Consider the following 13,711-nt stretch of genomic DNA (forward strand, 5'->3'; position numbering starts at 1 on the left):
TGTCCTTCATTATTACCCGGAGCTTGGTCAAACTCATGTTCATCCAGTCAGTGATGACATCCAACCATCTGACCCTCTGCCATCCCCTTCTCCTTCTGCTTTCAATATTTCCCAGCATCAGGATCTTTTCTGATGCTCTTCACATCAGTGGCCAAAGTACTGGAGTTTCAGCATCAGTCCTTTCAATAAATATTCAGAGTTGATTTACTTACTTTACAATTGACTAGTTTGATCTCCTTGTACCCCAGGGGATTCTCAATAATCTTCTCCAACACCACAGTTCAAAAACATCAGTTCTTCAGCACTCAGCATTCTTTATGGTCCAACTCTCACATTCATACATGACTACTGGAAAAAACATAGCTTAGACTAGATGGACATTTGTTAGCAAAGTAATGTCTCTGCTTTTTAATATGCTGTCTATGTTAGTCATAGCTTTACTTCGAAAGAAAAGCATCTTTTAATTCTGTGGCTGCAGTCACCATCCACAGTGATTTTGTAGCCCAAGGAAATAAAGTCTGTCACTGTTTCCATTGTTCCCCATCTATTTGCCATGAAGTGATGGGACCAGATGCCGTGTCTTCGTTTTTTGAATTTTGAGGTTTAAGCCAGCTTTTTCACTCTCCTCTTTCACCTTCATCAAGAGGCTCTTTAATTCCTTTTCACTTTCTGCCAAAGGGTGTTTTCATCTGCATATCTGAGGTTATTGATATTTCTCCTGGCAATCTTTATTCCAGCTTGTGATTCATCCAGCCCAGCAATTCTCATGATGTACTCTGAATAAAAGTTAAATAGGCTGGGTGACAATATATAGCCTTGACTTACTCCTTTCCCAATTTTGAACCAGTTGTTCCATGTCTGCTTCTGACTGTTACTTCTAGACCCACATACAGGTTTCTCAGGAGGCAGGTAAGATGGTCTGGCATTTCCATCTCTTTAAGAATTTTCATCGTTTGTTGTGATCCACACAGTCAAAGGCTTTAGCATAGTCAATGAAGCAGAAGTAGATATTTTTCTGGAATTCTCATGCTTTTTCTGATTCAACAGATATTGGCAATTTGATCTCTGGTCCCTCTGCCTTTTCTAAATCCAGCTTGTACGTCTGGAAGTTCTTGGTTCACATACTTTTAAGTCTAGCTTGGAGGATTTTGAGCATTACTGAAAGGTTGTTGCTACCATCCATGAATGGCGCCAGGATTTGTGGCCTCTGGAGGAGAGGAATTTGTTCCAGGGCCAGTGACAAGGCTTGATCGCTCAGATATTTTTGTGTAATAAAGTTTTATTAAAGTATAAAAGAGATAGAGAAAGCTTCTGACATAGACATCAGAAGGGGACGGAAAGAATGCCTCCTTGTTAGTTTTTAGCAAGGAGTTATATACCTATTACTACTGCTAAGTCACTTCAGTCGTGTCCGACTCTGTGCGACCCCATTCCTGGGACTTTCCAGGCAAGAACCCTGGAGTGGGTTGCCATTTCCTTCTCCAATGCATAGAAGTGAAAAGTGAAAGTGAAGTTGCTCAGTCATGTCCGACTCTTAGCGACCCCATGGACTGCAGCCTACCAGGCTCCTCCGTCCATGGGATTTTCCAGGCAAGAGTACTGGAATGGGGTGCCATTGCCTTCTCCGATATACCTATTAGCAAATTGCTAATTAAGAGAAAGGAAATGCCTCAAAACTGAGAGATGTGCACCAGGCCCCTCACCAACAACATGCATTTTAAGATAACATTGGCACAAGGTGAGTCATCGCAGGCCATGAAAAAATTGACATGAATCTTGAAGAAAAGCAGATTTCCTAACAAATGCATAGTTCGACATAGCTTTAAAAAGACATTTCCATGAGAAAAATGCATTGGTTAGCACAAGGTTTGAGATAAAGTTCAGGTGGCACCAGGTGTCACTATGCAACACAGGATAAGAAGAGAAAATAATAAAAACATCAGCCATTTGCAGTTTTATTTCCTTCTGCAGTTTGGGGGCCTCTGACCTCCCTACCAAGGCTATTAACACTCTCATTACCTTGCTAGCATGTGAAATGAGTGCAACTGTGCAATAGTTTGAGCATTTGTTAGGTCCATACCATTTCTGTCCTTACTGCACCATATTTGTATGAAATGTTCCCTTGGTATCTCTAATTTTCTTGAAGAGACTATTGTCTTTTTCATCTATTGTTTTCTTCTATTTCTCTGCATTGTTCATGTAGGAAGGCTTTTTTTATCTCTCCTTGCTATTCTTTGGAAGTCTGAATTCAGATGGGTATGTCTTTCCTCTTCTCCTTTGCCTTTTGTTTCTCTTCTTTTCTCAGCTATTTGTAAGGCCTCCTCAGTTAACCATTTTGCCTTTTTGTATTTCTATTTCTTGGGGATCATTTTTATCACTGCCTCCTGTACAATATTACAAACCTCCATCCATAGTTCTTCAGGCACTCTGTCTATCAGATCTAATCCCTTGAATCTATGTGTCACCTCTACTGTATAATCATAAGGGATCTGACTTAGGTCACACCTGAATGGTCTAGTGGTTTTCCCTACTTCATTCAATTTAAGCCTGAATTTTGCAATAAGGAGTTCATGATCTGAGCCACAATTAGCTCCCAATCTTGTTTTTGCTAACCATATAGAGCTTCTCCATCTTCAGCTGCAAAGAATATAATCAATCTAATTTATATGGTGATGTCCATGTGTAGAGTTGTCTCTTGTGTTGTTGGAAGAAGGTGTTTGCTATGACCAGTGTGTTCTCTCAGCAAAACTGTTTGCCCTGCTTCATTTTGTACCCCAAGGCCAAATTTGCCTGTTACTCCAGGTATCTCTTGACTTCTTACTTTTGCATTCCAACCCCTATGATGAAAAGGATATCTTTTTTGGTGTTAGTTCTAGAAGGTCTTGTAGGTCTTCACAGAACCATTCAACTTCAGTTCTTTGGCATAAGTGGTTTACGCATAGACTTGGATTACTGTGATACTGAATGATTTGCCTTGGAAACAAACTGAGATAATTCTGTCATTTTTGAGACTGCACCCAACTACTGCATTTTGGAGTCTTTTGTTGACTCAGTGGGCTACTCCATTTCTTCTAAGGGATTCTTTCCCACAGTAGTAGATATAATGGTCTCCTGAATTAAATTCACCCATTCCAGTCAATTTTATTAGTTCACTGATTCCTAAAATGTCAATGTTCACTCTTGCCATCTCGTTCCTATTTGACCACTTTCAATTTGCCTTGATTCATGGACCTAACATTCCAGGTTCCTATGCAATACTGTTCTTTACTGCATCAGACTTTACTTTTGCCACCAGACACATCCACAACTGGGCGTTGTTTCCGCTTTGGCTCAGCTTCTTCATTCCTTCTGGAGCTATTTCTCCACTCTTCTCTAGTGCATATTGGACAACTACCAACCTGGGGTGTTCATCTTTCAGTGTCATATCTCTTTGCTTTTTCATATTGTTCACGGGGTTCTCGAGGCACGAATACTGAAGTGGATTGCCATTCCCTTCTCCAGTGGACCACGTTTTGTCAGAACTCTCCACCATGAACCATTCGTCTTGGGCCCTACACAGTATGGCTCCTAGTTTCATTGAGTTAGACAAGGCAGTGATCCATGTGATCAGTTTGGTTAGTTTTCTGTGACTGTGGTATTTACTTTGACTCTTCTATGATGGATGAGGATAAGTGGCTTGTACAAGCTTCCTGATTGGATGGGCTGGCTGTGGGGAATCCTGGGCCTTGTTCTGGTGAGCAAGGCCATTAAAGTAAATCTTTAATCCAATTTTATGCTAATAGGTGGGGCTGTGTTCCCGCCCTGCAGTTTGGCCTCAGGCCAATCCTTGGAAGGGGTAATGGCGACCTCCTTCAAAAGGCCTTGTGCCAGCACGCCAGGGCTCCCAGGACTGTTGTAGTCAGTGCCCCTGATCCCTCAGCAGGCCACTGTCAACCCACGCCTCTGCTGGAGACTCCAGGACACTCACAGGCAAGTCTGGCTCACTCTCTTGTGGTGTCACTGCTCCTTTCTCCGAGGTCCTGGTGCTCACAAGGTTTTATTTGTGTCCTCCAAGAGTTTCTGTTTCCCCAGTTCTGTGGAAGTTCTGTAATCAAATCCCACTGGCCTTCAAAGTCAAATTCCCTGGGGGTTCTCAGTTTCTTTGCTGGATACCCAGGTTGGGAAATCTGTTGTGGGCCTAGAACTTTCACAACAATGCAAGAACTCCTTTGGTATAATTGTTCTTTGGTATAATTGCCACATTGTGGCATAAGTCTCTAAGCTTAGTTTCTCTTACATAAAACTGGGCAATGCTACTGACACATAGTGTTATCACACTACCATTTCACTTGAATTAATAATATATGTTGAGGGCCAAGTCACATCCCCTAAAATGTAAAAGTACTCATTTCATAAAGCTGGTCCTCTATAAACTTTTTTTTTTTGGTGGGGGGCAGGGGGAGCTTTTATGATCCCACAATAAGAGAAGATGCCAAGGAAACAGCTTATTTTTTAAGTAATGAAGAGTCACAAAAATAATCAGAAATATGTACTGTACATCTACCTAGTCTAGCATCCAGTAGGATGGTCCAGCATGTAGAATTAACACTACTGAACACAAGCACTTTGCTGGGCTCAATAGATGCCTGATGAATGTCTGTTGAAAAACAAATTAATGAATTAGCTAACAAAGGCAGTGACTGAATTTTTAAGACACCTGAGTAAAACTTCTAAATAGCTGGAGGAAGTATTAGAGAAATCAATGCAAGGTAGTCACCAAGGTGAGAATCATAGCAACCCATGTTAAGAATCCTAGTCTGCCCCTTTTACTCTGTATCTGTGAGTAGCAGTTGGCACAATGCCTTAAACACATTAAGCCAGGTTAAGGATAATCCTCCTTCCACCCAACCCCAGACTCAACCTGGCTAAGGTCTTCTTTCACCTAAAGTTAATCTAGTAAATTCAGATTCTGGTGAATCTGAAATTATTTTAACTTTTATGATGCATTACTAAAACACTCAAAATAATTCTTTCACAATTCTGTTATCAAGCCTCATTAATTCACATTCCTGTAGGCAACAGTTTGGATTACAGAATACTACTGATTGTTTTATACATTTATTATTACTATAACTGATGTACACTAAACAAAAGAACAGGGACATCCCTGGTGATCCAGCAGTTAATACTCCACGCTTTCACTGAAGGCATACAGGTTCCATCCCTAGTCAGGGAACTAAGATACCACATGCTGTGCAGTGCAAACAAAAAGTGCAAACAAACAAACAAAAAAATTTATTAACAAAGTAGTGTCCCGTGAATATTTTCAAAAGGAAAATAATTGCTAGCATCTGACTAGCCATTTAGACTAAGAGTTATCTTTACAGACAAATTTACCTTATTTATTTATCACAGCAACATTTTGAAGTAAGGTTTATTAATGTCACTTTAGAGTTAAAGTAATAAAGCTCAAAAAAGTTAAACAGCTTGCCCAAGAATATATAACCAGGAAGTCACAGATTAGTTTCAAAACCCTGTGTTCTTTCACTATACCATTTAATAAAGCAATTAATTGAAGAGTGATTTGATGAAGTGCAAAGAGTACTAGATGAGGAGGAAGGGGATATCACAAACGTACTGTGTGGTTGCAAGTATGTTATTCAACACTGCATACATCTGACAGGCTATAAGCCACAGGGTCACAGAGTCAGACACAACTGAAGCAACTTAGCCAGCATGCACACACATCACCTGAACAAATGTCCTCACCCCAAAAGAGGACCTCACCATAACCAACTTCAAAGTATTCTGGTGAAACTAAAACCAAAGTATGCAAAAGTACTTTGAAATTTTAAGACCACTATACTGGGAAAAATATATTAAAACATGATATCATTCTGATGATTAGGAATTTGACCTTTTAAACAGCATAGTCATTCCTCTTGAAGTTTTACTAAAAATCCTCATTTAGTTAGTAAAAACATTTTTCACAAATTACTCAAAAGATAAGCTCAACCTTTGTCTAGCTACAAATCTGTGACATTACACATACACTGGGAGAATAAGTTATCATGAAGCTTATTTTAACATAAAACATGTATAACTCTGCATTTTAGTAACACTTATTTTGAAAAAAGATTTTACTTTTAAGATAATTATGCAAATAATTTATAATTAACTTATCAACAGAAACTTCCTTCTCAAGTATATACTCAAATATATCCAAATTCTGCTTAGGTGAAAATAGCCTATGTCAAATAGGCTTAATTCAGTGCAAAGTAGCTACTGTCTAAAATAGACCATATCTCAGAAAACTATATAATTATGTACTCTGGAGGATAAGATTATAATTCAGATATCTTGAACAAAGAATGATCCTCTATTATCTAAATAGGTCATCTTCTTTAGCTAAGGGCAAAACTTCAGGAAAGGTGTACATGAAGTGATAAGAACAGACTTTTAAGCTAACCAAATCAATCCTGAAGACTAACAGGGTGACAGATGTCACAATCAGATTAACCTCATCATCTCAACTCAAATGTCTTTTATATGGAAATGTCCTGATTTCCATATAATGTCCTATAAAGTTACATAGGATTAGGATAAAGAATATTGGACTAGAATAAGGAATGGTGGCATAGAACCTCTGAAAAGACCATTCCTTCATAAAAGCAACAATAATACAGGCAATAGTTGTCAAAGTCAACTTTTTTAGAAGTCTCAAAATTAATCAAAGGCTTACAACGAAGTGAGGGGCATTTATTCAACAAAATCTCTGGATCTCAGGAAAAACAGAAAGATTTGTGATGTTTCAACTTTCCCTATTCCCATTCCCCTCTCCTTAGCTCTGCAGTAAACTTAAAGACCAAAATCCCACAATTATAGTGAGAAAACTAGCATCCCGAAGCTACTGGAAGGACTAGAATGGGGTTGGAATACATCAGAAGTAACACTTTCAGAAAACTATAATCATTTAACTTGTCTAGTAATTAAAATACTCATTTATAGGGCTTTTCTTTATTTTACCTGGCTCAGAGTTTCCTCAGTACAAATAACCTTTTCCCCCAGGAAGCATGTGGAAAACAATAAGTTGCAATTGTTTAACATAACAGCTGCCTCAGGCAGCAATAACAGTTGGGGCAAAATAAAAAAAAGATGATGAACAAAAAACTTTAAAGGAAAATTTTGGGAACGAGATGGCCATAAAGGCCTTTGAATTTTGTATAATCTAGAATCTAGCAGGCCATGCCTGGGGTTATATACATTCTCAGGAAAGATCGCAGAAAGCCCTAAGCTTTCATCTAGCTAACCTTAACGGTCTATACAAGCAGAAAGTGAAAACTAAGGCACAGCTGTAAACTGCCTGCACACTGAAGGCATATTCCAAAATGCACATCAAATTCTTCAGCAAATGCTGGGAGACTTCCTGGCTCTGAGCATTTAAAATAATTTCTGTTCAATAATTAGTTGACCAATGAGAAAATTGAGTAAAGACTTTAATGACCACAAACAACAAAAAAGACTTTACAGAATTAGCTCAGGAAAATTACTAAGCAAATAGCAACAACAACCAACAACAAAAACAAACATTGGAGGAGGAGAGGAATCTGATTTTGACTGGTGCCACATTATACAGCTTAAAATGTTCCATTTTCAACAAAACATTATAAAATATATGAAGAAAGTATGCCTCATACACAGGAAAATATTCAATAGAAACTGTCTCTGAGGAAGTCCAGACATCAACCTTACTAGACAAAGACTTTAAAACAGGTATTTAAAATATTTTTGAAGAACTAAAGGAAGTCATATATAAATAACTAAAAAAGTAAGAGAATGATATTTCACCAAATATCAATATAGATATACAGATTAGTTTTAAAAAATAAAGTCTGGAAGTGGAAATTAAAATAATAGGAATAAAAACATTTCATAGAAATATTCAACAAAAGATCTGAGAAAGCAGAAAAAAGAAACCTCAGACCAGTCAGTTGACATTGTTCCTCTCATCCAAGGATTAGATAGAAAAAAGAAGAAAAAAAAAGGAGTAAGTCAAGTGTGTGAACATACATTTAATGGAAATTTCAGAAAGAAAAGAAATGGGAAGAAAGAGTAATTAAAGAAATAATGGCTTAAAATGTCCAAAATTTGATGAAAACTAAACTACACATTTAAATAGCTCAACAAACTCCCAGAAAGATAAAAAAGCAAAGAGATTCATACATATAAACATCATAATAAAACATTCAAAAGACAAAAAGCAACAAGAGAGAAGAAATTCAAAGGATCTTCAATGAGATGAACAGCTGATGTCTCATCAGAAAACTACAGAGGTCAGAAGGCAGCAAGATGGCATGCTCAAAGTGGTGAAATAAAGACCATGAACTAAGAATTTTCCTTCAAAAATTAAGGAGAAATTAAGAGATTCCAAGACAAATAAAAACCAAAAGAACCCCTCACTAGCAAATTTACCCTACAAGAAATACTAACTGAAGTCTTTCAGGCTGAAATGAAAAGACACTAGACAGCATTACAAATCCACACAAAGGAGGAATACTGGTAGTCCAGTAAAGAGTCCGCATTTTTATTGCAGAGGGCACAGGTTAGATCCTTGGTCAGGGAACTAAGATCCCACAAGCCAGACAGTGCAGCCTAAAGAAATACACAAATAAATAGTCAATCAATTAAAAAAATATGCACACAAAAAAATAAAGAACATTGGTGAAGGTAACTACAGTTGACCCTCCATATTCACTGTTTCTATACCCATGGATTCAACAAATCACGGATCAAAAATATTCAAAGAAAATTCCATAAAGCTGGCAAAACCAAAACTTGAATCTGTCACACACCAGTAACTATTTACATAGCAATCACATTGTATTAGGTATTATAAGTAATCAAGAGTCCCCCATGGATATCAAGGGACAAATGTACATAAATAAATGTAAAAGCAAATATAATGTATTTGTGTTTGTCTGTAACTTTTATCCCCTAACTGATTAAAAGAAAACTACAAAAGCAATAATTATATCTGTGTTGATAGGCACATGATGTATAAAGATAATTTGCATAATAATAATAACACAAAGGAGAGGTATGGACTGGAGCTCTATGGAAGCAAAAATTTTGTATACTATTGAAATTAAGCTGGTGTTGATCTAAACCAGATTGTTCTAAACTGAGAGGTCAATTGTAATCCCATAGCAATCACGAAGAAAATAACTTTAAAATACTCAAACAAATGACACAGTAATTAAAATGGTACTTTAGAAAACACATTTTTAACAAAAAAAAGGCAATAATAAAGAAATATAAAAACAAAAAATATATAATACATACATAAGATAGTAAAACAACAGCAATAAATTCTATCAGTAATTACATGGAAATGGACTAACACTCCAATCAAAAGGAAGATATGGTTGAATAAGCTTTTTAAAAATTGATCCAACTACATGCTATTTACAAAACATACATTTTATATTAAAAGACACAAATAGGTTGAAACTGAAGGATGGAAATAGTTATAACAGGCTAACAGGTACCAAAGGAGTTGAAGTGGCTACACTAAAATCAAATAAAATAGAATTTAAAACAAAATTGTTACTAGAGGGAAAAGAGAACATTATATAATGATCAAAAGGTCAATCCATCAAAAAGATATAATAAGTACAAATACACCTAACAACAGAGTCTTAAAATATACAAAGCAAATTCAATGCACTTGAAGGGAGAAACAGACAATTTATCAATAATAATGAGAGACTTCAAAATCTCATTTTCAATAATAGAAGAACAAGACAGAGGAACAAGAAGGAAAAAATATTTGAATGGCATTATAAACCAATAGACCTAGAAAACATCAAGAGAACACTAAACAGCAGGAAAAAAATATATTCTTCTCAAATGCACGTGAAACATTCTTCAGAGTAGACCATATAGGTCATAAAATAAGTCTGAATAAATTTAAAGGGATAAAAATGACACAAAGTATGTTCTCTAATCACAGTGGGATGAAATTGGGAAGACAGAGAGGGCAAATAAATATATTTCTCAACTCCAATATTCTATGTCTCTATATCTCATACTCTAAACTCAAGTTGCATTGAGTCCTACAGCATCTTCTTTTCTCTTTTGATTATTTTACTACAAATGTGAAAATTACCTCAGATATGCAGATGACACCACCCTTATGGCAGAAAGTGAAGAAGAACTCAAGAGCCTCTTGATGAAAGTGAAAGAGGAAAGTGAAAAAGTTGGCTTAAAGGTCGACATTCAGAAAACTAAGATCATGGCATCTGGTCCCATCACTTCATGGCAAACAGATGGGGAAACAATGGCTGACGTTAATTTTCTGGACTCCAAAATCACTGCAGATGGTGACTGTGGCCATGAAATTAAAAGACGCTTGCTCCTTGGAAGGAAAGTTATGACTAACCTAGACAGCACATTAAAAAGCAGAGACATTACTTTGTCAACAAAGGTCCGTCTAGTCAAGGCTATGGTTTTTCCAGTGGGCATGTATGGATGTGAGAGTTGGAATATAAAGAAAGCTGAGCACAGAAGAATTGATGCTTTTGAACTGTGGTGTTGGAGAAGACTCTTGAGAATCCCTTGGACTGCAAGGAGATCCAACCAGTCCATCCTAAAGGAGATCAGTCCTGGGTGTTCATTGGAAGGACTGATGTTGAAGCTGAAACTCTAATACTTTGGCCACCTGATGCAAAGAGCTGACTCATTGGAAAAGACCCTGATGCTGGAAAGATTGAGGGCAGGAGGAGAAGGGGATGACAGAGGATGAGATGGTTGGATGGCATCACTGACTCAATGGACATGGGTTTGGGTGGACTCCAGGCGTTAGTGATGAATAGGGAGGCCTGGCATGCTGCGGTTCATGGGGTCGCAAAGAGTCAGACAGGACTGAGCGACTGAACTGAACTGAACTGATTGCTGTGGGCAAGAATTCACCCTCTTCCTTTGGAGCTTCAGTAATGTCCAGGACCAGCCAAAACCTCAGGATAGCAGCACACAAAAGTGGGTCTCCGGTGGAGATCTAACAACCATGCAAACCTGAGGGTTCTCAAGTACAACAATGTTCAGGAGTTTCAACATTGAAACCAGGATTCAAAAACAAATAATAAACCCTGAGGTTAGCAAGGAATTTCTAGTAACTAAGCCAAGAATTGTACTTAAGAGCCTTCAGGCAATGAATTTGTTCTCCTTAGCCATCACTATGCAAAAGCAGACAAGGAAGTAGAATACCATGGCATTGAATATTTTCTCCATTCCTATAAAATTATCAATTCTCGGCAAAGATACTGTGAATTGTCTGCAAACTTTCAAAAATCTGTTCTTAGGACTACTGTTTACAGGATATAAAAAACTGGGGTAAAGATGGCTATCTTTAAAAGCAGGAGTTAAAATGAGCTGTAAGAAATGAAGTTCATTTGGGATAAATTCATGAATATTCATATGGAAATTTTTAAGCAGTATTTAATAAAAATAAGCTTGTAAAATAAGCCAGGTCTGTAACAGAAAGAGAGGCCTCACTTAACTTTCTGGATATAGATTTGTGGCAGACAGACTGCGGATATCATTTGCACTCCTCCATGAAGCTTCACTACGAAAAAAGCTAGTGGAGGTGATGGAATTCCAGTTGAGCTATTTCAAATCCTGAAAGATGATGCTGTGAAAGTGCTACACTCAATATGTTAGCAAATTTGGAAAACTCAGCAGTGGCCACAGGACTGGAAAAGGTCAGTTTTCATTCCAATCCCAAAGAAAAGCAATGCCAAAGAATGCTCAAACTACCATACAATTGCACTCATCTCACATGCTAGTACAGAGAAGGCAATGTCACCCCACTCCAGTCCTCTTGCCTGGAAAATCCCATTGATGGAGGAGCCTGGTGGGCTGCAGTCCATGGGGTCACAAAGAGTTGGACACGACTGAGCAACTTCACTTTCACTTTTCACTTTTATGCATTGGAGAAGGAAATGGCAACCCACTCCTGTGTTCTGGCCTGGAGAATCCCACGGATGGGGGAGCCTGGTAGGCTGCCGTCTATGGGGTCACACAGAGTCAGACACGACTGAAGTGACTTAGCAGCAGCAGCAGCACATGCTAGTAAAGTAATGCTCAAAATACTCCAAGCCAGGCTTCAGCAATACGTGAACCGTGAACTTTCAGATGTTCAAGCTGGTTTTAGAAAAGGCAGAGGAACTAGAGATCAAATTGCCAACATGCCCTGGATCATCGAAAAAGCAAGAGAGTTCCAGAAAAACATCTCTTTCTGCTTTATTGACTATGCCAAAGCCTCTGATTGTGTGAATCACAATAAACTGTGGAAAATTCTGAAAGAGATGGGCATACCAGACCACCTGACCTGCCTCTTGAGAAAGGTGTATGTAGGTCAGAAAGTAACAGAACTGGACATGGAACAACAGACTGGTTCCAAATAGGAAAAGGAGTATGTCAAGGCTGTATACTGTCACCCTGCTTATTTAATTTATATGCAGAGTACATCATGAGAAATGCTTGGCTGGATGAAGCACAAGCTGGAATCAAGATTGCCGGGAGAAATATCAATATGCAGATGACACCACCCTTATGGCAGAAAGTGAAGAACTAAAGAGCCTCTTGATGAAAGTGAAAGAGGAAAGTGAAAAAGTTGGCTTAAAGCTCAACATTCAGAAAACTAAGATCATGGCATCTGGTCCCATCACTTCATGGCAAATAGATGGGGAAACAGTGGAAACAGTGGCTGACTTTATTTTCCTGGGCTCCAAAATCACTGCAGATGGTGACTGTGGCCATGAAATTAAAAGACGCTTGCTCCTTGGAAGGAAAGTTATGACCAACCTAGACAGCATATTAAAAAGCAGAGACACTACTTGCCAACAAAGGTCCATCTAGTCAAGGCTATGGTTTTTCCAGTGGTCATGTTTGGATGTGAGAGTTGGAATATAAAGAAAGCTGAGCACAGAAGAATTGATGCTTTTGAACTGTGGTGTTGGAAAAGACTCTTGAGAGTCCCTTGGACTGCAAGGAGATCTAACCAGTCCATCCTAAAGGAGATCAGTCCTGGGTGTTCATCAGAAGGACTGATGTTGAAGCTGAAACTCCAATACTTTGGCCACCTGATGCAAAGAGCTGACTCATTGGAAAAGACCTGATGCTGGAAAGACTGAGGGCAGGAGAAGGGGACGACAGAGGATGAGATGGTTGGATGGCATCACCGACTCAATGGACATGGGTTTGGATGGACTCCGGGTGTCGGTGATGGACAGGGAGGCCTCGCGTCCTGCAGTTCATGGGGTCGCAAAGAGTCAGACAGGACTGAGCGACTGAACTGAACTGATGAAGCTTCAGCTGAAGTAAGTGTGGACTTCTCAAGAATATGACTGTGCTTCACTCTCTAGACTCCACTGATGGAAGTGCTATCTCTGTTCCAATCAGATAACCTGATCTTGTCACTTCAGGACAAGAAGGCTTATGAGACAGGGGTTTTAGTATCACTTTTATAACTAGATTCCAGCCCCAATCCATATTCTGGCTCTCCCAAGCCACTAATGCTGAAGAAGGAGCCCCAGTCATGTTCCCCATCTAGCCACCTGGAACTTCCACCTGCTTTGTTTCAAGCTCCAGTCTCGGGTGTATAGGTTTAGACTATATTCCCCAGTTATTTTTCTTTCAGCATCTTAAATACAAAAGAGCTAACAACATTAAT

The 13,711-nt window shown here is 38.5% G+C and overlaps 1 protein-coding gene across 7 annotated transcripts in view; it reads right to left on the reverse strand.

Moving 5' to 3' along the window:
* The window catches only part of DNM3 (dynamin 3), a 609,645-nt gene that overhangs the window by 425,560 nt on the left and 170,374 nt on the right, over positions 1 to 13,711 (reverse strand). The window lies entirely within an intron of this gene.

The sequence above is a fragment of the Odocoileus virginianus genome, chromosome 11 (genome assembly GCF_023699985.2).
Source record: "Odocoileus virginianus isolate 20LAN1187 ecotype Illinois chromosome 11, Ovbor_1.2, whole genome shotgun sequence".
Classification (NCBI taxonomy): Eukaryota; Metazoa; Chordata; class Mammalia; order Artiodactyla; family Cervidae; genus Odocoileus; species Odocoileus virginianus.